This window comes from Chiloscyllium punctatum, unplaced genomic scaffold (genome assembly GCF_047496795.1).
Source record: "Chiloscyllium punctatum isolate Juve2018m unplaced genomic scaffold, sChiPun1.3 scaffold_148, whole genome shotgun sequence".
Taxonomy (NCBI): domain Eukaryota; kingdom Metazoa; phylum Chordata; class Chondrichthyes; order Orectolobiformes; family Hemiscylliidae; genus Chiloscyllium; species Chiloscyllium punctatum.
This window is the reverse complement of record NW_027309882.1, coordinates 243,047-267,205: the sequence shown is the minus strand read 5'-3', so window position 1 is coordinate 267,205 and position 24,159 is coordinate 243,047. Positions and strand designations below refer to the sequence as shown.

The 24,159-nt window shown below is 53.0% G+C and overlaps 1 long non-coding RNA gene across 2 annotated transcripts in view; it reads right to left on the bottom strand.

Moving 5' to 3' along the window:
• The window catches only part of LOC140471667 (uncharacterized), a 74,673-nt gene extending 50,877 nt beyond the window's left edge, over positions 1-23,796 (bottom strand). For both annotated transcript variants that reach the window (XR_011957151.1, XR_011957152.1), the window contains exons 1-3: positions 23,629-23,796; positions 22,561-22,664; positions 6,049-6,183 (exon numbers count right to left, since the gene is read on the bottom strand). This is a non-coding gene — a long non-coding RNA (uncharacterized lncRNA). The remainder of the gene's footprint in view (positions 1-6,048; positions 6,184-22,560; positions 22,665-23,628) is intronic.
• Between the last annotated feature and the right edge of the window lie 363 nt (positions 23,797-24,159).

The following is a 24,159-nucleotide window of genomic DNA, read 5'->3' as shown; positions in this document are numbered from 1 at the left end:
GAGAAAGCATTTGGCATCAGATCATGAAGTAGAGTCAGTCTGAATGTTAATTCTGGTTCCTACTTGCCAAGGACACAAGCAGCAGAACAGTTTTCGACCACCCACCGAACAGCATTTCATGGCTCATCACTGCAATAAATAGGAATTCATTGGAATGTTTAATACAGGCATGGGGAACATTTAGTGAAACCTCAATATTCACAAAGTCTGGGACAATCACACTGACAACAGTGATATTGGAAGAGGAGTTCAGAGAATGTTTTTCAGTGTTTCTTAGAATAACACATTGTGCAACTGGCGAGGGACGTAACTGTCTCAGAGCGACTGTTGTGTGATAAAACTTAGTGAATGAGTAATGTCACCTGGAGAGATCCTCTGGGAAATTGTGATAAAGTGCAGTTCAAAGAAATGTAAAGTTTTAAAGTGAATCACAGAAAGGACAAGCTACAACTAGAAACAAAAATAGCCAATTACATGAGTTTGAGAGGAGAACTGACCAAGATAAACAGGCTAAACAGACTGAAATATGTGCCTGTAAATGAACAGTGGAAAACATCTGAAGGAACAGTGTAAAATACTCAACAAAAGGACATTCCACTGAAACAGACAAAAACTCAGCAAGAAATCCCCACCGGTCCCTCACTCAGGACAAAATGGATCATATTAGATTATGAGGCTGAGAAGATCACCACAAAGTTCTTAAAATCCTGAAATGAGAGAGAGTTTTAGAGTAAGTTTTAAAGGGATTGCAATGGGTCTGCTAGCAGGAGGAGGGCAATGGGAAGGGGAATCGTTGTCAGGGTTTATTGACACGATACGAACATGGAGAGGTGAAGGTGCTGGAGGTGGTGAGAGTGTTACAGAGAGTGGTCGGGGTCTGAACGGTGTTACAAAGCCAGGACGGATTGCTGCAGCTGGAGGGATTTGCAGAGGTAGGGAGGGATATATGTATTTTTATTTATTCATTCATGGGATGTGGGTGTCACTGCCTAGACCAGCATTCTTTGACCCCATGCTAATTACCCAGAGATTTTTGGGGACCTGGTGGATAAATATAATACTTTGCTGGCCACAGGTGAAGTGCTGAATGACTGGAGGATCACTAATGTGGTTCCTTTGTTCAAGAAGGGCAGCAGGGATAGGCCAGGTAATTACAGAGCAGATAGTCTGACAGCAGGGGGAGGGAAATTATTGGAAACTACTGTGAGGATGAATCAACACTTGCAAAGGTAAGGATCAACTCGGTTTAGTCATCACGGATTTGGCAGAGGAAGATACTGTCTGAGTAATTCAGTTCAGTTTTTTTAAAAATGTTGCTTTAGTATATTGATGAAGGCAGTGCTGATGATGTGGTTTACATGGACTTGAATAAGTCCTTAAACAAGATCCAACATGGAAGGCTGGTCCAAAAGGACTGGGTTCCAAGGCAAGTTGGCAAATTGGATGCAAAATTGGTGGATAGAATACTTTCACCGGGTGTACCACGGAGATCTGTGCAGGAACCATTGAACATTAATAACTCGAATGTGAAAGCAGAAGGTATCATTAGTCGGTGTGCAGATAACCTGAAAGGTGAGGGTGTTGTTCACAGTGAGGAGGATGGTCTCTGTCTGCAGTCCGATGTCGATCGGATGATAATCTAAGCAGAGTTTAGTTCTGATTGAAGTGAGGTAATACTCTGTGCGAGGTACGATAAGAGAAGAACAGACATAATGAACGGTAGGTCATTGCGGAGTACTGAGGAATACAGGGACCTTGAAGGACAAGTCCATAGATCCCTAAAGGTGTCAGCACAGGGAGACAGGGTGGGAAAGGCACCTCAACTGGGAGCAGGAGATGGATCCTTATCCTGGTGGGGTGAATTGCTCGAGCTGCTTGAGAGGGTATAACCTTGTTCTGGCAGGGAGTTGGACCTTAAATAAACGTAAGGCCAGAAAGAAGATTGAGGCTGGTGCACGAGTTAAAGACAGCAATTTCAGTAGACAAGGCAGGCAAGAACATAGCAGGGAATGGGGGGAAACTGATGACTAAACTGCATTTATTTCAATGTAAGGGGTCAGACAGCTAAGGAAGATGAACTCAAAAGCAAGGATTGGAACATGGGACTGGGATATTATAGTTATTACAGAAACACAGCTGAGGGAGGGGCAAGACTGGCAGTTCATTTTTTCTAGGTAGAGATGCTACAGGAAGGGGAGGCAAGAGAGGACGTGTGGTGGTGGGTTTTGATTGCATGATTCATCACAGCAGTACTTAGAGAGGATATTCCTGTGGGATCGTCCAGTGAAACTATGTTAGTGGAACAGAGAAATAAGAACGGGTCATCATTCTGAAACGATTGGACTGCTGACCCCGAAAATCTGTGGCAGACTGTGGAACAAATATGTCGGAAAATCTTAAATATCAACCATAATAATAGGGCTGTTATGGCGCGGTTTTTGAACTTTCCAAACCTAGACTGGGACTGCCAGTGTTCAGTGTTTGCAAGGGAGGAATTTGGTAATTGTGTTCCAGAAAACTCCCAATCAATATGTAAATAGCCTGAAAAGAGAAAGGGGCAAAACCTGACCTCCCCTTGGGAATTAAGGTAGGGAAAGGGACTGAGATGTGAGTGGGAAAGCATTTTGCCAAAGTGACCACAGTTCTAGTAGTTTGAAAACAGCTTTGGAAAAGGACAGGCCTGGTCCACAAGTGCAAGTTATAAAATGGACCCTGACCAATCTTGATCGTATTAGCCAGGAACTTTCAAAATGTGACTGGGGAAGGGAATTATTTACAGGGAAAGGGAAGTTTGGCAAGTGAGAATATTTTAAAAGTGAGATAAACTGATCGATCAGCACCAGTATTTTCCTGTTTGTGTGGAGGTCAATGCTGACAGCATTCGAAAACACTGGCTGTATATTGAGGGTCTGGTCAAGGAAAAGGGGGCAATATGTCAGGCATAGCCAGCTGGATCAAGGGGATCCCTGAGGATATACAGGGGCTGCAGGAATACACTTTGGGTAGAAAACAGGAATGGAGAAAGACTAAATGAAATAGCCTCAGCAGAGAAGGGAAGGGGAATCCAAAAGTGATTGTATCAGTATATTAAGAGTGTATAAGTAACTCAGGACAAAATAGTGTCCATTAAAAATCAATGAGGCCATCGATGTGTGGAACTGCAGGATATTTGCTAAGATCCTAAACATTTTTTTCATTCCAGAACTTACTGTGGAGAAAGACTGGGGAACTCAGGGAACAGGAGTAATACATAAGACCACAATTGGAGTTCTCTGCAATTCCAGTCTCTCTGCTACAGGAAGGATGTTGTCAAACTTGAAAGGGCTCAGAAAAGATTAACAAGGTATTGCCCGGGTTGTTGGTGAATAATCTGGGGTTACTGTCACTGGAGAATCGGAGACTGAGGGGTGACCTTACAGAGGTTTAATAAACATGGGGGCCATGGATAGGGTAAGCATTCAAGGCCTTTTCCCAGAAGTTGGGGAGTCCAAAACTAGAGGGCATAAGTTTAAGGTTAGAGGTGAATGGTTTACAGAGGGACTGAAGGGACAGCTTCTTCACACACATGGTGATGGGTGTATGGAATGAGCTGAAAGAGAAAGTAATGGAGACTGACACAATTACAACATTTAAAAGGTATCTGGATGGGCATCTGAATTGTGAGGGTGTAGACGTATATGGGCCAAATGCTGGAAAAGGGAATGGATTTATTCAGATCTTCTGGTAAGCCTGGACGAGTTGGGGACTGAAGGGTCTGTTTCTATGCTGTATATCTCTATGACTTGAAAAGAGTGCATGTTATAAAAGAGGTGGTGCTGGAGGTTTTAAAACACAAAGCTATGGCAAGTTCCAGAACCCGATTAAATGCATCACAAGGGTAGAGCTTATACAATTAATGTTAAGGCTTCGGTTAGTGTTTTAGTGCAGAGGGACCTCCGGGTTCAGGTAGATAATCCTTGAAGTTTGCATCACAGGATGGATAAGACAGTGCTTGGCATGCCTGACTATTGCTCAGTCCATTGAGTGGAGGATTTGGGACGTCATGTTGAGATTGCACAGACATTTGTGAGGCCTGTTCTGCAATACTCTGTCCAGCTCTGGTCGCCCCAGTTATAGGGAGGATATTATTAAGCTGCAGGGCATTCAGAAGAGATTTACCAGGATATTGCTGGGTATGGAAGGCCTGAGTTCTGAAAAATAGCTGGATAGGCTGAGTCTTTTTTCACTGGAGCCTGGAGGTTGAGACATGATGCTATAAAGGTTTATGAAAAAAAATGAGGTATATAGATCAATTTAATGGTAGTTGCCTTTTCCTCAGGATGGGGGAGTCTCAAGAGGAGGGGCCACATTTTTAAGGTGAGAGGGGAGAGGTGTTCAAAAAAACAGATATGGGGCAATTTGCTACACAGAGGGTGGTTTGAGTGTGGAATGAACTTCCTGAGAAAAGGGTTGATGTGGGTACAATTACAACGTTTAAAAGATATTTGGATAAACAGGTGAATAGGGAAGGGTTGGAGTGATATGGGCCAGCAACAGGCAGCTGGGAAGAGTTTAGTTTTAGATTATGGTGAGTATCAACTGAAGGGTCAGTTTCCATGCTGTGTGGCGTTATGACAAGAATATGATTTGATTCCATTATTGAAGAAAGGATCAGGGCTGGGTCCACTGATGTGCATCATCGACATAAACAATTTGGTTGAAAATATCGGAGTGATTGTGCGAAAGTTTGTTGATGATCAATTGAATGGTGTCGTGGGCAGTAAATACGGTTATCAAAGGGGATACTGACCAACTGGGCCAGTGGACCAAGGAATGAAAGATGGAGTTTAATTCAGCTGTTGGATTTTGTTAAGACAAACCAGGGAGGACTAATACAGTTAATGGAAGGGCTCTGGCCAGGGTTGTTGACCAGAGAGAGAAAGAGAGAGAGAGAGAGAGAGAGAGAGAGAGAGAGAGAGAGAGAGAGAGAGAGAGAGAGAGAGAGAGAGAGAGAGAGAGAGAGAGAGAAAGACCAGGGGGTGCCAGTTACATTGTTCCTCGGAAATGGCATCACAGGTGGACAGGGTGGGGAAAGCGACATTTGGCACATTTGCCGACATTGGCCAGCACTTTGTTACATACGTTGGAGATATTTGTAACATTGTCCTAAATATTTCACTTGGGCAGAGGAGGCCAAGGGGTGACTCTAAGAATGGTGAATAACCAAGGGTAGGTGAATCTAAAACTAGAGGGTATAAATGGGAGGTGAGAGAGCAATGATTTAAAGAGGGAGCTGAGGGGGGAACATTATCCACAGAGGATGGTGCATAGACGGAACAGACTGCCTCAGGCACATGGGAGAAACAAGAACAATTACAGCATGGAAAAGACATTTGAGCAGGTACATGGAGATGAGAAGGTTTGAAGAGCTAAGGGCCAAAGGCAGGCAAATGAGACTCATTCAGTTTAGGTAACATGGGCAGCATTGAGGAGTTGGACCACAGGTTCTGTTTCCGTGCTGTATCACTCTGTATCCAGTTAAAGAGGATTAGTGTACCAAAATAAGGCATGTTGTAGACACTGAAGCAAGTTACAGCGATGGGGATGGTAGTCTGGAATGCAGTACATTTCAAATATGTGGAGGGACTATCGGGGAAGGGAGAGGTTACAGGGATAACTACTGTTATAGGAGTTAAAAATGACTGAAGACACTGGTGCACAAGCCATGCCACAGATACAGTGTTGCAGAGTAATGAGTTTGAGTACAGTGTTGGAGGGAGAACGCAGAACAGAAAGATCCCAGGCAGCATTCACAAACTCTCGTCGCAGACCTACTCTCCCGTCTGTTGTACTGATGCTCACTAAGACAGCACAGGACTGAATTGATAACTATGAACTCCCGATGCTGTCTCAGTGCAACATAAGTTAAAGTAGACATGGTGATTGAACATGGGGTGTAACTGTACTGTACTGTGCTCCCCCTCCAGCACTGTATCTATGTCATGTCTTGTAAGTGATGTTTGGAGCCCTCTCATTGCTGTCTGCTCTGTGCACTATGAGTGATCTTACCTCACTGCAGGATTTATTGAAGGCTCCAGATCTCCCTTCCCTTTGTCTCTCTGGCTGACCAACCATCTTCAATGAGGTGATGGATGAGACACACAGCAGTTGGGAAGTCTACTGAGTCAGTAACTTCTTGAGTACCTACAGGAGACAGAGAGATAGACAGAATGGGAAATTAGACTGATGCAGTGAGGGTTACACAAGGAGAATGGAAATGAGCCCCACAGATATCTGGAAAATCCCAAACTCCATCCCAGGCCGGTGCTGTTGCGTCTCTCTGGAGTGGAGAATTCTGTTAGCTCAGGATCTAGAGTAGCTGCAAGAGTGAGAGACGCTGACAGAGGCAGCAATTAGACCCACACAGTGAGGGATACCACATGGAGAGAGACTAAGTGATATCACTGGAGTGCTGGAAGACTTCAGGATCACACAATCATTTTTGAGGGACACACGCACACAGCGAGGGAGGGACACGCACACACACAGCGAGGGAGGGACACGCGCACAAAGCGAGGGAGGGACACGCACACACACAGCGAGGGAGGGACACGCGCACACACAGCGAGGGTGGGACACGTGCACACGCAGCAAGGGAGGGACACGCGCACACACAGCGAGGGAGGGACAGGCACACACACAGCGAGGGAGAGACACGCGCACACACAGCGAGGGGGTACACACGCACACAGCGAGGAGGGACACACGCACACAGCGAGGGGGTACACACGCACACAGCGAGGGGGGGACACACGCACACAGCGAGGGGGGGACACACGAACACACACAGCGAGGGAGGGACACACACGCACACAGCGAGGGAGGAACACACACGCACACAGCGAGGGGGGGACACACGAACACACACAGAACGAGGGAGGGACATGCTCACACACAGCGAAGGGGTACACATGCACACAGCGAGGGAGGGACACGCACACACACAGCGAGGGAGGGACACGCTCACACACAGCGAGGGGGGGACACGCTCACACACAGCGAGGGGGACACACACGCACACAGCGAGGGGGGGACACATGCACACAGCGAGGGGGGACACACGCACACAGCCAGGGGGGGACACACGCACACAGTGAGGGAGGGACACGCACACACACAGCGAGGGGGGGACACACGCACACAGCGAGGGAGGGACACACGCACACAGCGAAGGAGGGACACGCTCACAGACATCGAGGGAGGGACACACACGCACACAGCGAGGGGGGACAACGCACACACACAGTGAAGGAGGGACACTCTCACACACAGCGAGGGGACACACACGCACACAGCGAGGGGGTACACACGCACACAGCGGGGGGGCCACACGCGCACAGCGAGGGGGGACACACGCACACAGCGAGGAGGGGACACACGCACACAGCAGGGGGGACACACGCACACAGCGAGAGGGGGACACACGCACACAGCAAGGGGGGGACACCGCACACAGCACGGGGGGGAAACACGCACACAGCGAAGAAGGGACACGCTCACAGACAGCGGAGGGACACGCGCACACAGCGAAGGAGGGACACACGCTCACAGACAGCGGAGGGACACGCGCACACAGCGAGGGAGGGACACGCACACACACAGCGAGGGAGGGACACGCTCACACACAGCGTGGGAGGGACATGCACACACACAGCGTGGGAGGGACACGCACACACAGAGCGAGGGAGGGACACGCTCACAGACAGCGAGGGAGGGACACGCGCACACAGCGAGGGAGGGACACGCACACAGCGAGGGAGGGACACGCGCACACAGCGAGGGAGGGACACGCACACAGCGAGGGAGGGACACGCACACAGCGAGGGAGGGACACGCTCACACACAGCGAGGGAGGGACACACGCACACACAGCGAGGGAGGGACACGCGCACACACAGCGAGGGAGGGACACACGCACACACAGCGTGGGAGGGACATGCACACACACAGCGTGGGAGGGACACGCACACACAGAGCGAGGGAGGGACACGCTCACAGACAGCGAGGGAGGGACACGCGCACACAGCGAGGGAGGGACACGCACACAGCGAGGGAGGGACACGCGCACACAGCGAGGGGGGTCACACGCACACAGCGAGGGGGTGACACACGCACAGAGCAAGGGGCGGACACACGCACACAGCGAAGGTGGGGACACGCACACAGCGAAGGTGGGGACATGCACACAGCGAGAGGGGAACACACGCACATTGTTAGGGGGGGACACACGCACAGTGAGGTGGGGGACACTCGCACACACAGCGAGGGGGGGACACGCGCACACAGCGAGGGGGGGACACACGCACACAGCGAGGGGGGGTCACGCACACACACAGCGAGGGAGGGACACGCTCACAAACAGTGAGGGAGGGACACGCTCACACACAGCGAGGGGGGGACACACGCACACAGCGAGGGGGGATACACCCACAGAGCGAGGGGGACACACACGCACACAGCGAGGTGGGGGACACACGCAGACAGCGAGGGGGCGACACGCACACACACAGCGAGGGAGGGACACGCTCACACACAGCGAGGGAGGGACACGCACACACAGCGAGAGAGGGACACACGCAGACAGCGAGGGGGCGACACGCACACACACAGCGAGGGAGGGACACGCTCACACACAGCGAGGGAGGGACACGCACACACAGCGAGAGAGGGACACATGCACACAGCGGGGGGGGGACACCCTACACACAGCGAGGGAGGGACACGCTCACACACAGCGAGGGAGGGACACACGCACACACAAAGCGAGGGAGGGACACGCACACACAGAGTGAGGGAGGGACACGCTCACAGACAGCGAGGGAGGGACACGCGCACACAGCGAGGGAGGGACACGCACACACACAGCGAGGGAGGGACACGCGCACACAGCGAGGGAGGGACACGCACACACACAGCGAGGGAGGGACACGCTCACACACAGCGTGGGAGGGACATGCACACACAGAGCGAGGGAGGGACACGCTCACAGACAGCGAGGGAGGGACACGCTCACAGACAGCGAGGGAGGGACACGCTCACAGACAGCGAGGGAGGGACACGCTCACACACAGCGATGGGGGGGGCACACGCTCACACACAGCGAGGGAGGGACACGCACACACAGAGCGAGGGAGGGACACGCGCACACAGCGAGGGAGGGACACGCATACACACAGCGAGGGAGGGACACGCGCACACAGCGAGGGAGGGACACGCACACACACAGCGAGGGAGGGACACGCGCACACAGCGAGGGAGGGACACCAACACACACCGAGGGAGGGACACGCACACACACAGTGAGGGAGGGACACACGCACACACAGCGAGGGAGGGACATGCACACACACAGCGAGGGGGGGACACACGCACACAGCAAGGGCGGACACACGCACACGGCGAGGGGGTACACACGCACACAGCGAGGGGGGTACACATGCACACAGCGAGGGGGGGACACACGAACACACACAGCGAGGGAGGGACACACACGCACACAGCGAGGGAGGGACACGCTCACACACAGCGAGGGAGGGACAGGCACACACAGAACGAGGGAGGGACATGCTCACACACAGCGAAGGGGTACACACACGCACACTGCGTGTGGGGGACACATGCACACAACGAGGGGGGGACACACGCACACAGCCAGGGGGACACACACGCACACAGCGAGGGAGGGACACGCACACACACAGCGAGGGGGGGACACACGCACACAGCGAGGGAGGGACACGCACACACACAGCGAGGGACGGACACGCGCACACAGAGCGAGGGAGGGACATGCTCACACACAGCGAAGGAGGGACACGCTCACAGACATCGAGGGAGGGACACACGCGCACACAGCGAGGGGGGACAACACACACACACAGCGAGGGGGTACACACGCACACAGCGAGGGGGACACACGCACACAGCGGGGTGGGACACACGCACACAGCGAGGGGGGACACACGCACACAGCGGGGGGGACACACGCAAACAACGAGGGGGGGACACACGCACACAGCGAGGGGGGGACACACGCACACAGCGGAGGGGACACTCGCACACAGCACGGGGGGGAAACACGCACACAGCGAGGGAGGGACACGCTCACAGACAGCGGAGGGACACGCGCACACACAGCGAGGGAGGGACACGCTCACACACAGTGAGGGGAACACACGCACACAGCGAAGGGGGGAACACGCACACATCAAGGGGGGGTAAACACGCACACATCGAGGGGGGGTAAACACGCACACAGCGAGGGGAGGACACCCGCACACAGCGAGGGGGGGACATGCTCACACACAGCAAGGGGGAACACACGCACACAGCGAGGGGGGACACACGCACACAGCGAGCGGGGGGACACACGCACACAGCAAGGGGGGGGACACACGCACACAGTAAGGGGGGGGACACACGCACACAGCGAGGGGTGGGGACACACGCACACAGCGAGGGGGGGGACACACGCACACAGCGAGGGAGGGACACGCACACACACAGCGAGGGAGGGACACGCTCACACACAGCGAGGGGGAGACACACGCACACAGCGAGGGAGGACACGCACACACACAGCGAGGGGGGGGGACACACGCACACAGCGAGGGGTGGGGACACACGCACACAGCGAGGGGTGGACACACGCACACAGCGAGGGGGACACAGACACACACAGCGAGGGAGTGACACGCTCACACACAGCGAGGGGACACACATACACACAGTGAGGGGGGGACACACGCACACATCGAGGGGGGGAAACACGCACACTTCGAGGGGGGGACACCCACACACAGAGAGGGGGGGACACCCACACACAGCGAGGGAGGGACACACGCACACACAGCGAGGGAGGGACACACGCACACACAGCGAGGGAGGGACACACGCACACAGCGAGGGAGGGAAACGCTCACACACAGCAAGGGGGGACACACGCACACAGCGAGGGGGGACACACGCACACAGCGAGGGGGGGACACACGCACACAGCGAGGGGGGGACACACGCACACAGCGAGGGGGGGACACACGCACACAGCGAGGGGGGGACACACGCACACAGCGAGGGGCGGACACACGCACACAGCGAAGGTGGGGACACACACACAGCGAAGGTGGGGACACACACACAGCGAGAGGGGAACACACGCACATTTTTAGGGGGGACACGCGCGCACACAGTGAGGTGGGGGACACACGCACACAGCGAGGGGGGGGACACACGCACTCAGCGAGGGGGGGTCACGCACACACACAGCGAGGGAGGGACACGCTCACAAACAGCGAGGGAGGGACACGCTCACACACAGCGAGGGGGGGACACACGCACACAGCGAGGGGGAATACACGCACACAGCGAGGGGGGGACACGCACACAGCGAGGTGGGGGACACGCACACAGCGAGGGGGGGACACGCATACACACAGCGAGGGAGGGACACGCTCACACACAGCGAGAGAGGGACACGCACACACAGCGAGAGAGGGACGCATGCACACAGCGAGGGGGGACACCCTACACACAGCGAGGGAGGGACACGCTCACACACAGCGAGGGAGGGACACACGCACACACACAGCGAGGGAGGGACACGCACACACAGAGCGAGGGAGGGACACGCTCACAGACAGCGAGGGAGGGACACGCGCACACAGCGAGGGAGGGACACGCACACACACAGCGAGGGAGGGACACGCGCACACACAGCGAGGGAGGGACACGCACACACAGAGCGAGGGAGGGACACGCTCACAGACAGCGAGGGAGGGACACGCGCACACAGCGAGGGAGGGACACGCACACACACAGCGAGGGAGGGACACGCGCACACAGCGAGGGAGGGACACGCACACACACAGCGAGGGAGGGACACGCGCACACAGCGAGGGAGGGACACGCACACACACAGCGAGGGAGGGACACGCTCACACACAGCGAGGGAGGGACACGCACACACACAGCGAGGGAGGGACACGCACACACACAGCGAGGGAGGGACACACACACACACAGCGAGGGAGGGACACGCTCACAGACAGCGAAGGAGGGACAGGCGCACACAGCGAGGGATGGACACGCACACACACAGCGAGGGAGGGACACGCGCACACAGCGAGGGAGGGACACGCACACACACAGTGAGGGAGGGACACGCACACACACAGTGAGGGAGGGACACCAACACACACCGAGGGAGGGACACGCACACACACAGCGAGGGAGGGACACGCGCACACACAGCGAGGGAGGGACATGCACACACACAGCGAGGGGGGGACAGGCACACACAGAACGAGGGAGGGACATGCTCACACACAGCGAAGGGGTACACACACGCACACTGCGAGTGGGGGACACATGCACACAGCGAGGGGGGGACACACGCACACAGCCAGGGGGGGACACACGCACACAGCGAGGGAGGGACACGCACACACACAGCGAGGGGGGGACACACGCACACAGCGAGGGAGGGACATGCTCACACACAGCGAGGGAGGGACAGGCACACACAGAGCGAGGGAGGGACATGCTCACACACAGCGAAGGAGGGACACGCTCACAGACATCGAGGGAGGGACACACGCGCACACAGCGAGGGGGGACAACGCACACACACAGCGAAGGAGGGACACTCTCACACACAGCAAGGGGACACACACGCACACAGCGAGGGGGTACACACGCACACAGCGAGGGGGACACACGCACACAGCGGGGTGGGACACACGCACACAGCGAGGGGGGACACACGCACACAGCGAGGGGGGACACACGCACACAGTGAGAGGGGGACACATGCACACAGCAAGGGGGGCACACACGCACACAGCACGGGGGGGAAACACGCACACAGCGAGGGAGGGACACGCTCACAGACAGCGGAGGGACACGCGCACACACAGCGAGGGAGGGACACGCTCACACACAGCGAGGGGAACACACGCACACAGCGAAGGGGGGGAACACGCACACATCGATGGGGGGTAAACACGCACACATCGAGGGGGGGTAAACACGCACACAGCGAGGGGAGGATACCCGCACACTGCGAGGGGGGGACATGCTCACACACAGCAAGGGGGAACACACGCACACAGCGAGGGGGGACACACGCACACAGCGAGGGGGGGACACACGCACACAGCGAGGGGGGGACACACGCACACAGCAAGGGGGCGGACACACGCACACAGCAAGGGGGCGGACACACGCACACAGCAAGGGGGGGACACACGCACACAGCAAGGGGTGGGGACACACGCACACAGCGAGGGAGGGACACGCTCACACACAGCGAGGGAGACACACACGCACACAGCGAGGGAGGGACACGCACACACACAGCGAGGGGGGGACACACGCACACAGCGAGGGGTGGGGACACACGCACACAGCGAGGGGGGGACACACGCAAACAGCGATGGGGACACAGACACACACAGCGAGGGAGTGACACGCTCACACACAGCAAGGGGACACACATACACACAGTGAGGGGGGACACACGCACACATCGAGGGGGGTAAACACGCACACATCGAGGGGGGGAAACACGCACACTTTGAGGGGGGAACACCCGCACACAGAGAGGGGGGGACACACGCACACAGCGAGGGGGACACACACACACACTGCGAGGGGGGGTACACACGCACACAGCGAGGGGGGGGACACGCTCACACAGCGAGGGGGGGACACGCGCACACAGCGAGGGGGGGACACGCGCACACAGCGAGGGGGGGACACATGCACACAGCGAGGGGGGGACACACGCACACAGCGAGGGGTGGGGACACACGCACACAGCGAGGGGTGGGGACACACGCACACAGCGAGGGGGAAAACACGCACACAGCGAGGGGGGGACACACGCACAGAGCGAGGGGGGGACACGCACACAGCGAGGGGGGACACACGCACACAGCGAGGGGGGGACACACGCACACAGCGAGGGGGGGACACACGCACACAGCGAGGGGGGGACACACGCACACAGCGAGGGGGGGACACACGCACACAGCGAGGGGGGGACACACGCACACAGCGAGGGGGGGACACAGGCACACAGCGAGGGCGGGACACACGCACGCACACAGCGAGGGAGGGGGACACGCTCACAGACAGCGAAGGAGGGACACGCTCACACACAGGGAAGGAGGGACACACGCACACGGCGAGGGAGGGACACGCACATATACAGTGAGGGGGGACACACGCACACAGCGAGGGACGGACACGCTCACACAGAGCGAAGGAGGGACACATGCACACAGCGAAGGGGGGAACACGCGCACACACAGCGAGGGAGGGGGACACACACACAGACAGCGAAGGAGGGACACGCTCACAGACAGCGAGGGGGGGACACGCTCACACACAGCGAGGGGGGACACACTCACAGACAGCGAAGGAGGGACACGCTCACAGACAGCGAGGGGGAGGACACGCACGCACACAGCGAGGGAGGGGGACACGCTCACACACAGCGAGGGGGGACACACTCACAGACAGCGAAGGAGGGACACGCTCACAGACAGCGAGGGGGGACACGCTCACACACAGCGAGGGGGGACACACGCACACACAGCGAGGGGACACACACGCACACGGCGAGGGGGACACACGCACACAGCGAGGGGGGACACACGCACACAGCGAGGGGGGACACACGCACACAGCGAGGGGGTACACACGCACACAGCGAGGGGGTACACACGCACACAGCGAGGTGGACACTCACACACAGCGAAGGAGGGACACTCTCACACACAGCGAGGGGACACACACGCACACACTACTGGACTTGTGCCTCACAACACACTTCACATTCAACAACCAAATATATGAACAAATCAACGGAACACCCATGGGCTCACCCATCTCTGGACTCATAGCACAAGCAGTAATGCAAAGGTTAGAACAAACAGTCTAACTGCAAATTCAAACCAAACTCTGGGTCAGATATGTAGATGACACTTTTGTAATCGTTAAAAACACAGAAATAGAGAACACACACCGGATCATCAACGCCACACTCACAGGAATCTGATTCACAAGAGAGAAAGAAAAGGACAACCAACTCCCATTCCTCGACGGGACGGTACAGAGAACACCGAATGAAAAATTCACCACAAAGCGAGGGGACACACACGCACACAGCGGGGGGGAAACACGCACACAGCGAGGGGGGGACACACGCACACAGCGTGGGGGGGACACACGCACACAGCGTGGGGGGGACACACGCACACGGTGAGAGGGGGACACACGCACACAGCAAGGGGGGGACATACGCACACAGCACGGGGGGGAAACACGCACACAGCGAGGGAGGGACACGCTCACAGACAGCGGAGGGACACGCGCACACACAGCGAGGGAGGGACACGCTCACTCACAGCGAGGGGAACACAGGCACACAGCGAAGGGGGGGAACACGCACACATCAAGGGGGCGTAAACACGCACACAGCGAGGGGAAGACACCCGCACACAGCGAGGGGGGGACATGCTCACACACAGCAAGGGGGAACACACGCACACAGCGAGGGGGGACACACGCACACAGCGAGGGGGGGGACACACGCACACAGCAAGGGGGGGACACACGCACACAGCAAGGGGGGGACACACGCACACAGCAAGGGGTGGGGACACACGCACACAGCGAGGGGGGGACACACGCACACAGCGAGGGGGGGACACACGCACACAGCGAGGGAGGGACACGCTCACACACAGCGAGGGGGACACACACGCACACAACGAGGGAGGGACACGCACACACACAGCGAGGGGGGGGACACACGCACACAGCGAGGGGTGGGGACACACGCACACAGCGAGGGGGGGACACACGGACACAGCGAGGGGGACACAGACACACACAGCGAGGGAGTGGCACGCTCACACACAGCGAGGGGACACACATACACACAGCGAGGGAGGGACACTCACGCACACAGCAAGGGAGGGACACGCTCACACACAGCGAGGGAGGGACAGGCACACACAGAACGAGGGAGGGACATGCTCACACACAGCGAAGGGGTACACACACGCACACTGCGAGTGGGGGACACATGCACACAGCGAGGGGGGGACACACGCACACAGCCAGGGGGGGACACATGCACACAGCGAGGGAGTGACACGCTCACACACAGCGAGGGGACACACATACACACAGCGAGGGGGGGACACACGCACACAGCGAGGGAGGGACACGCTCACACACAGCGAGGGAGGGACAGGCACACACAGAGCGAGGGAGGGACATGCTCACACACAGCGAAGGAGGGACACGCTCACAGACATCGAGGGAGGGACACACGCGCACACAGCGAGGGGGGACAACGCACACACACAGCGAAGGAGGGACACTCTCACACACAGCGAGGGGACACACACGCACACACTACTGGACTTGTGCCTCACAACACACTTCACATTCAACAACCAAATATATGAACAAATCAACGGAACACCCATGGGCTCACCCATCTCTGGACTCATAGCACAAGCAGTAATGCAAAGGTTAGAACAAACAGTCTAACTGCAAATTCAAACCAAACTCTGGGTCAGATATGTAGATGACACTTTTGTAATCGTTAAAAACACAGAAATAGAGAACACACACCGGATCATCAACGCCACACTCACAGGAATCTGATTCACAAGAGAGAAAGAAAAGGACAACCAACTCCCATTCCTAGACGGGACGGTACAGAGAACACCGAATGAAAAATTCACCACAAAGGTATACAGGAAAGCCACACACACAGACCAAGTCCTGAACTATGAAAGAAACCACCCCAACACACATAAAATAAGTTGCATCAAGACACTGTTCAAAAGGACCACAACACTCTGCAGTACACCAGAACTGCAAAAAGAGGAAGAAGAACACCTATACAATGTATTCGCCAAAAACGGATACCCCCACAATTTCATTAGGGATTGTCTGTATGGATTTGCTCGACGACTGTCCTCTGATATTGATCAGGGCAGTGCAGATGATGTGGTTTATATGGAGTTCATTAAGGTCTTTGTCAAGGTCCCACACGGAAGGCTAGTCCAAAAGGGAAGATCCCATTGGATTTAAGGTAAGTTGGCAAATTGGCTCCACAATTGGTGGAGGGTTGTTTTTGTGATTGAAAGCCTTTGCCCAGCGGGTGTACCACAGGGATCTGTGCAGGAGCCATTGCTGGCTGTTACATACATTAATAACTTGGATATCAAAGCAGAAGGTAACATTAGTAGGTTTGCAGATAACATGAAAGGTGAGGGTGCTGTCCACAGTGAGGGGGATGGACTCAGGCTGCAGTCTGATATCGATCAGATGATAATCTGAGCAGAGTAATGACAGACAGAGTTTACTTCTGATCACTGTGAGGTCATGCACTGTGGGAAGTCTAATAAACAAATGATATACATCATGAATGGTAGGTCCTCCTGGAGTACTGAGGAATACAGGGACTTTGGTGGCTAAGTCCCTGGATGTCTGAAAGGTGTCAGCACAGGTAGACAGGGTGGGGAATACACCTGAACTGGGAGCAGGAGGGGGACCCACATCCTGGTGGGGAATGTTGCTGGAGCTGCTCGAGAGGATTTAAACTCGTCTGGCAGGGCTGTGTGACCCCAAAGAGTCGTAAGGCCAGAAAGAAAGTTGAGGCTGGTACAAATGTTCAAGAGAAGGTAAATAGTGCAGTGAAGAAGGCATATGGCGTACTGGCTTTTATTGGTAGAGGAATTGAGTTCCGGAGTCCTGAGGTCATGCTGCAGTTGTATAAGACTCTGGTGCGGCCGCATCTGGAATATTGTGTGCAGTTTTGGTCGCCATACTATAGGAAGGATATGGAGGCACTGGAAAGGGTGCAGAGGAAGTTTACCAGGATGTTGCCTGGTATGGTAGGAAAATCCTATGAGGAAAGGCTGAGGCACTTGGGGTTGTTTTAATTGGAGAAAAGAAGGTTTAGGGGTGATTTGATAGAGGTGTACAAGATGATTAGGGGGTTAGATAGGGTTGACAGTGAGAACCTTTTTCCACGTATGGAGTCAGCTATTACAAGGGGGCATAGCTTTAAATTAAGGGGGGTAGGTATAGGACTGATGTTAGGGGTAGGTTCTTCACTCAGCGAGTCGTAAGTTCATGGAATGCCCTGCCAGTAGCAGTGGTGGACTCTCCCTCTTTATGGGTGTTTAAGCGGGCATTGGATAGGTATATGGAGGACAGTGGGTTAGTGTAGGTTAGGTGGGCTTTGATCGGCGCAACATCGAGGGCCGAAGGGCCTGTACTGCGCTGTATTCTTCTATGTTCTATGTTCTATGTTCTAATATAAGTAGACAAGGCAGGCAAGAACATAGCAGACAATTAGGGCAAACTAGTGGATTAAACTGCAGTTATTTCAATACAAAAGGCCCAGACAGATAAGGCAGATGAACCCAGAGCATGGATGGGAACATGGGATTGGGATCCCATAGATATTACAGAAACACAGCTGAGGGAGCAACAGCAGCAGCTCAATGTTCTGGAGACAGATACTACAGGAAGGATAGAACAGGAGGGAAAATAGGAGGAGAGCTGGTGGGTTTGATTGGGGGGAAACATCCCAGCAGTACCTCGAGGGAGGATTCATGTAGGATCGCCCAGTTAAACGATATTAGTGGAACTGCGAAATAAAAATTGGTCATTAGTTTTCTATGGTCGGACTACAGCGATAGGCAATGGGAGATGGAGGAGCAAATATGTCAGGAGATTTCAGATATCTCTTAGAATAATAGGGTTGTAATGATAGGGGATCTTAACCGTTCCAAACCTGGACTGGGATTGCTACTAAGTTAAGCATTTGGATGGAAGGAATTTGTTAAGTGTGTTCTGAAAACTCCCAGTCATTATGTAAGTGGCCCAACTGGAGAATGGGGCTAAACCTGACCTCCCCTTGGGAAACAAGGTCGGGAACAGGACTGAGGTGTTAGTGGGGGAGCAGTTTGGAAAGTTACCACAATTGTATTAGATTGAAAATAGCGATGGAAAAGGACAGGCCTGGTCCACAAGTTAAAGTTATTCAATGGAGCAAAATAGTGTTAGACAGGAATTTTTAAAGTAGATCTGGGGAGGCTATTTGCAGATAAAGGGAAGTCTGGCAAGTAGGAATATTTTAAAACCGAGATAAAAGGAGCGGTCAGCGCCAGCGTGTTCCTGTTAGTGTGCAGCTCAATGCTGACTGAATTAGGAAACACTGGCTGAGATTCGAGGCTGTGGTCAAGGAAAAAAAAGGGGTCACATGTCAGATATAACTGGCTGACTCAAGGGAATCCCTTCAGGAGCATCGGGGCTGTAGAAATACACTTAGCATGGAAATCAGGAATGAAAAAGGGGACATGAGATCGCTTTGGCAGAGACAGTTAAGGAGAATCCAAAGAGACTCTACAAGTGTATTAAGAGCAAAAGAAGAGCTCGGGACAAACCCGGTCTCCTTAATGATCAATGAAGGCAACGATGTGTGAAACTACAAGATCCAAAACAAATATTTCACTTTGGAACTTACTGTGGATAAAGACTGGGGCGCTCAGGGAACTAAACAGTATTTGGCCTGACCACTATTGGAATACTGTGTGCAATTCTGGTCTCAATGCCATCGGAAGGATGTTGTGGAACATGAAAGGGTGCAGAAGAAATGACCAAAGATGGTGCCAGGGTTGGAGGGTTTGTACTTCAGGGAAAAGCCTGAATAGGCTGGGACTGTTTTCACTTGAACATGGGAGGCTGAGGAGTTAACCGATAAAAGGTGTTTAAAATCATGGTGGTCATCGATAGGGTCAATAGACAAGGTCATTTCCCCAGGCGAGGGAAACTTTTCAAAGGGGTCTAAAGGACAACTGGCTCCCGCAGAGTAGATGGAATAAGCTGCCAGAGCAAATAGTGGAGGCTGATAGAAATACATTTAAAAGGCATGTGGATGGGTGTATGAATAGCAAAGGTTTATGGGGATATTGGCAAAATTGTGACAAATGTGACCAGAAACGTCATGCAGGAGTTGGTCCGAAGGGCCTGTTTCTGTGCTGAACATCTCTATGACTCAATGTCTTGAAATGAGTCCACATTATAGAAAAGGAGGTGCTGGAGGTTTTAAAACACAAAGGTAGATAAATCCCCAGGACCTGATCAAATGGATCTCAAGACATTGTGGGAAGCTGGTGAAGAAATTGGAGGGCCCCTAGCAGAGATATTTGTACCATAGAGAGCTATGTGTGATAGGCTGTTAGACTGGAGGGTGGCATTGTGGAGCGTGAAGAAGGTTTTCTGAGATTACAAAGAGATCCTGATAAAATGTGTGAATGGCTGAAAAACTGTAGATGGAGTTCAATCTGAATAAATGTGAGGTAATGCATTTGGTACAACAAATACGGGCAGGACTTATACAATTAATGGCAAGACCTTCAGTAGTGTTGTAGAACAGGGAGACGTCAGGGTTCAGCTACATAATTCTTTGAAGTTTGCAACATGGAGAGACAGGATAGTTTAAAAAAAGGTGCTGGCCTCACTTGCTTTCATTGCTCAGTCCTTTGGATATAGGAGTTGGGAAGTCGCATTGAGATTATACAGGCCATTGGTGAGTCCTCTTCTGGAATACTGTGTCCAGTTCAGGTCGCCCAGTTATAGGAAGGAGATTATTCAGCTGGAAAGGGTTGGGAGGAGATTTACTGGGATGTGGCTGGGTACGAAAGGCTTCAGTATAAAAAAAGGCTGAATAGGTTGGTATTTTTCACTGAAACCTGAATGTTGACAGATGACCTCATCGAAGTTTATAAAATCATGAGGGGGATCGATAGAGTTAATGGGAGTTGTCTTTTCCCATGGACAGGGGAGTTTCAAGACAAGGCACTACATTTTTAAGTTTAGAGGAGAGACATTTAAAAAAAAGACTTGAGAGGCACATTGTTACACAGAGGGTGGGTTGTGTGTGAAATGAACTTCCCAAGAACATGGGGACAATTACAATGTTTAACAGACATTTAGATTAGTCCAGGAATAGGAACGATGTGAAGGGAAATGATCCAGAAACAGGCAGGTGGGATGAGATCTGTTTTAGAGTATGGTTAGCGTTAACTGAACAGTGCGGTCTGATTCTCTGACTATGATTATAATGTTGTGTCATTAATTAAGAAAGGCTGCAAGAGAAAGCCAGGGAACTACAGACTGATGAGCAAGACATCAGGGTGGGTCAGTTGTTTGAGGTCTTTCTGAGAGGTAGGACTTACATGCATTTGGACAGATAAGGCCTGATTACGGACAGCCAGCATGGCTTTGTGCATGGGAAAACCTGTCCCACAAACTTGACTGGAGTTTGCTCAAGATGTGACCAAAATGATAGACGAAGGGGCCAAGGAATGAAAGATTGAGTTTAATTCAGTTGTTGGATTTAGTTCAGACAAACTAAGGAGGACTAACACGGGTAATGGTTGGGCCCTGGACAGTGTTGTAGAAAAGGGAGAGACCAAGGGGTGCAGTTACATTATTCCTTGGACTGGCATCACAGGGCGACAGGGTGTTGAAAGCGGCAATTGGCACACTTGTCTTCATTGGTCAGAGCATTGAGTACATGAGTTGGAGATATTGGTAACATTGTCGTCAATATTTCTCCTGGGCAGAGGAGGCCACGGGGTGACCTTATACAAGTTTATGAAACCATGTATGGTCTAAGTAAGGTGAATTGCCAAGGGTAGGTGAGTCCAAAGCTAGAGGCATAAACGTGAGGTGTGAGAGCAACGATTTAAAAAAGGGAGCTGAGGGACAACATTATCCACAGAGGATGGTGCATAGACGGAATGGACTGCCAGAGGAAATGGTAAAAACAAGTACAATTACAACATGGAAAAGACACTTCGGCAGGTACATGGAGAGGAGAAGGTTTGAAGGGATATGAGCCAAACACAGGCAATTCCGTCTCATTCCATTCAGGAAACCTTGGCCGAAGAGTCATGCCGCACAGAAACAGACCCAATGTCTCCAGTTATTAGAGGAGGGACTATTGAGACAAGGCATGTTGTCGAGACTGAAGCAAGTTACAGCGATACGGATGGTCATCTGGATTGGAGGTTTCAAATATGTGAAATAATTGGTGAGAGGGGAGGAGATGACAGAGATAGGAACTGTTATAGGAGTTAGAATGATTGAAGACACTGGTCCTCAATACAAGCCATAGATAAAGTGTTGGAAAGGGAATAGGGAACAGAAAGATCCCAGGCAGCATTACCACCCTCTCGTGGGAGGCCTGCTTTCCCCTCAGTTGTTCTGATGCTCTCTAAGAAAGCACAGGCCTGGACTGATAACTGGGAACTCCCGATGCTGTCTCATTACAACAAAACTTGCAGCAGGCGTGGAGATTGAGCCTGGGGCGTGTCTGTACTGTGCTACCCCTCCAGCACTTTCTCTATGTCATGTCTTGTTAGCTGATGTGTGGATCCCCCTTATTACTTTCTGCTCTGTGCACTGGAATGATCTTACCTGGCAGCAGGATTTATTGAAGACTCCCGACCTCCCTGACTTTGTCTTTCTGGCTGACCAACCATCATCCCAACCAGCAGTTGGCAAGTCTATTGAGTCTGGAACTTCATGAGTACATGTAGAAGACACAGAAATAGGCAGAATGGGCAATTAGACTAATGCTTTGAGGGTTACACATATAGAATGGCACTGAGCCCACAGAGATCTGGAAAATCCCAGTCTCCATTCCTGGCCTGTGCTGCCTCATCTCTCTGGAGTGGAGAATTCTGTTGGCTCATGATCTGGAGTAGCTTCAAAATTGAGAGACGCTGACAAAGGCAGCAATTAGACCCACACAGTGAGGGATACCACATGGAGAGGTACTGAGTCATATCACCAGAGTGTCGGGTCAAACAATTGTGCAGGAAGAAAGAGTTTTGATTCATGTTGCACTGTGATATACAAACTGTAAGCAGGCGAAGTGATGGCCTAGAGGCATTATTGTGTGACAATTTATCCAGAAACTCAGCAAGTGTTCTCTGGACACAGGTTCAAATCCCACCATTGCAAATGATTGAATGTGAAGTAAATGCTTCAAAAACAATGTAATTAAAACCTATAAATGAGTATTAAACAATTGCTGATGTTAAGAAACATCCATCGGATGCATTCCTGTCTTTAGTGAAGTAATCTAAGATGGGACTGGGATATCACAGGTATTACAGAAACAACAGCTGAGGGAGGGACAGGACAGGCAGCTCAATGTTCCAGGGGCCAGATGCTGCAGGAAGGACAGAAGGGGAGCTGAGAGAGGAGGAGAGCTGCTGGTTCTGATGGGGTGAAACATCCCAGCAGGACTGAGAGAGGATATTCCTGCAGGATCGCCCAGTGAAGCTGTGTTCGTGGGATTAATCAATAACAATGGGGCTTCCCTTTCTCTGATTGTTCTACAGACCCCGAGAGCCCCGCCCTCCTGCACCTTGACCTTCTCAAGATGGCGGCCCTCGGGCCCGCGCTCCCTCTTCCCTCAAACAAATGGCGGCCGTGACTCTGGGCCGCTTCCTTGATCAAAGACCGCCACCTCCTTACCCGGGCCTAGACGGTCTTCTACGAGTTTTTTTAACCTTTATGCGGGACTTGTGAAATCTCTCCGCTCCTTTCTCCCAGCGAGGCTCCCACACACCGGCTAATATCGCCGCTCTCTGGAGCCGATCGCAGCCGCTGCCGGAGAAAGCAACTCCATGTCTTTCTCGCTCTCTGTCCTGACCAATGTGACACTGCGCATGCTCTGCATAGAAACCAAACTGCGCGTGCGTCTGAGGTTACCGGTGAATTTGTAGAGAATATTCATATCTGCACAGACTGATGGGTAAAATATTAGTCATTAACAATTGCTTTGTCAAGTATAGTCATAGAGATTTCTAGGATGTGAACAGGTTCATCGGTCTAACTCAACCATACCGGCTAGGTATGTAAATTAGCAATCGTTCTGGACGTTTGAAAAGAAGCTTCTTACTCGAGTTGTGCAAATCCATTGAAAATATGTACGTTATCAGATTTACATCTCAACTATTTCTTAAAATCTCACATTGATTTGTGAGAGAGGTTTAATACTCCACT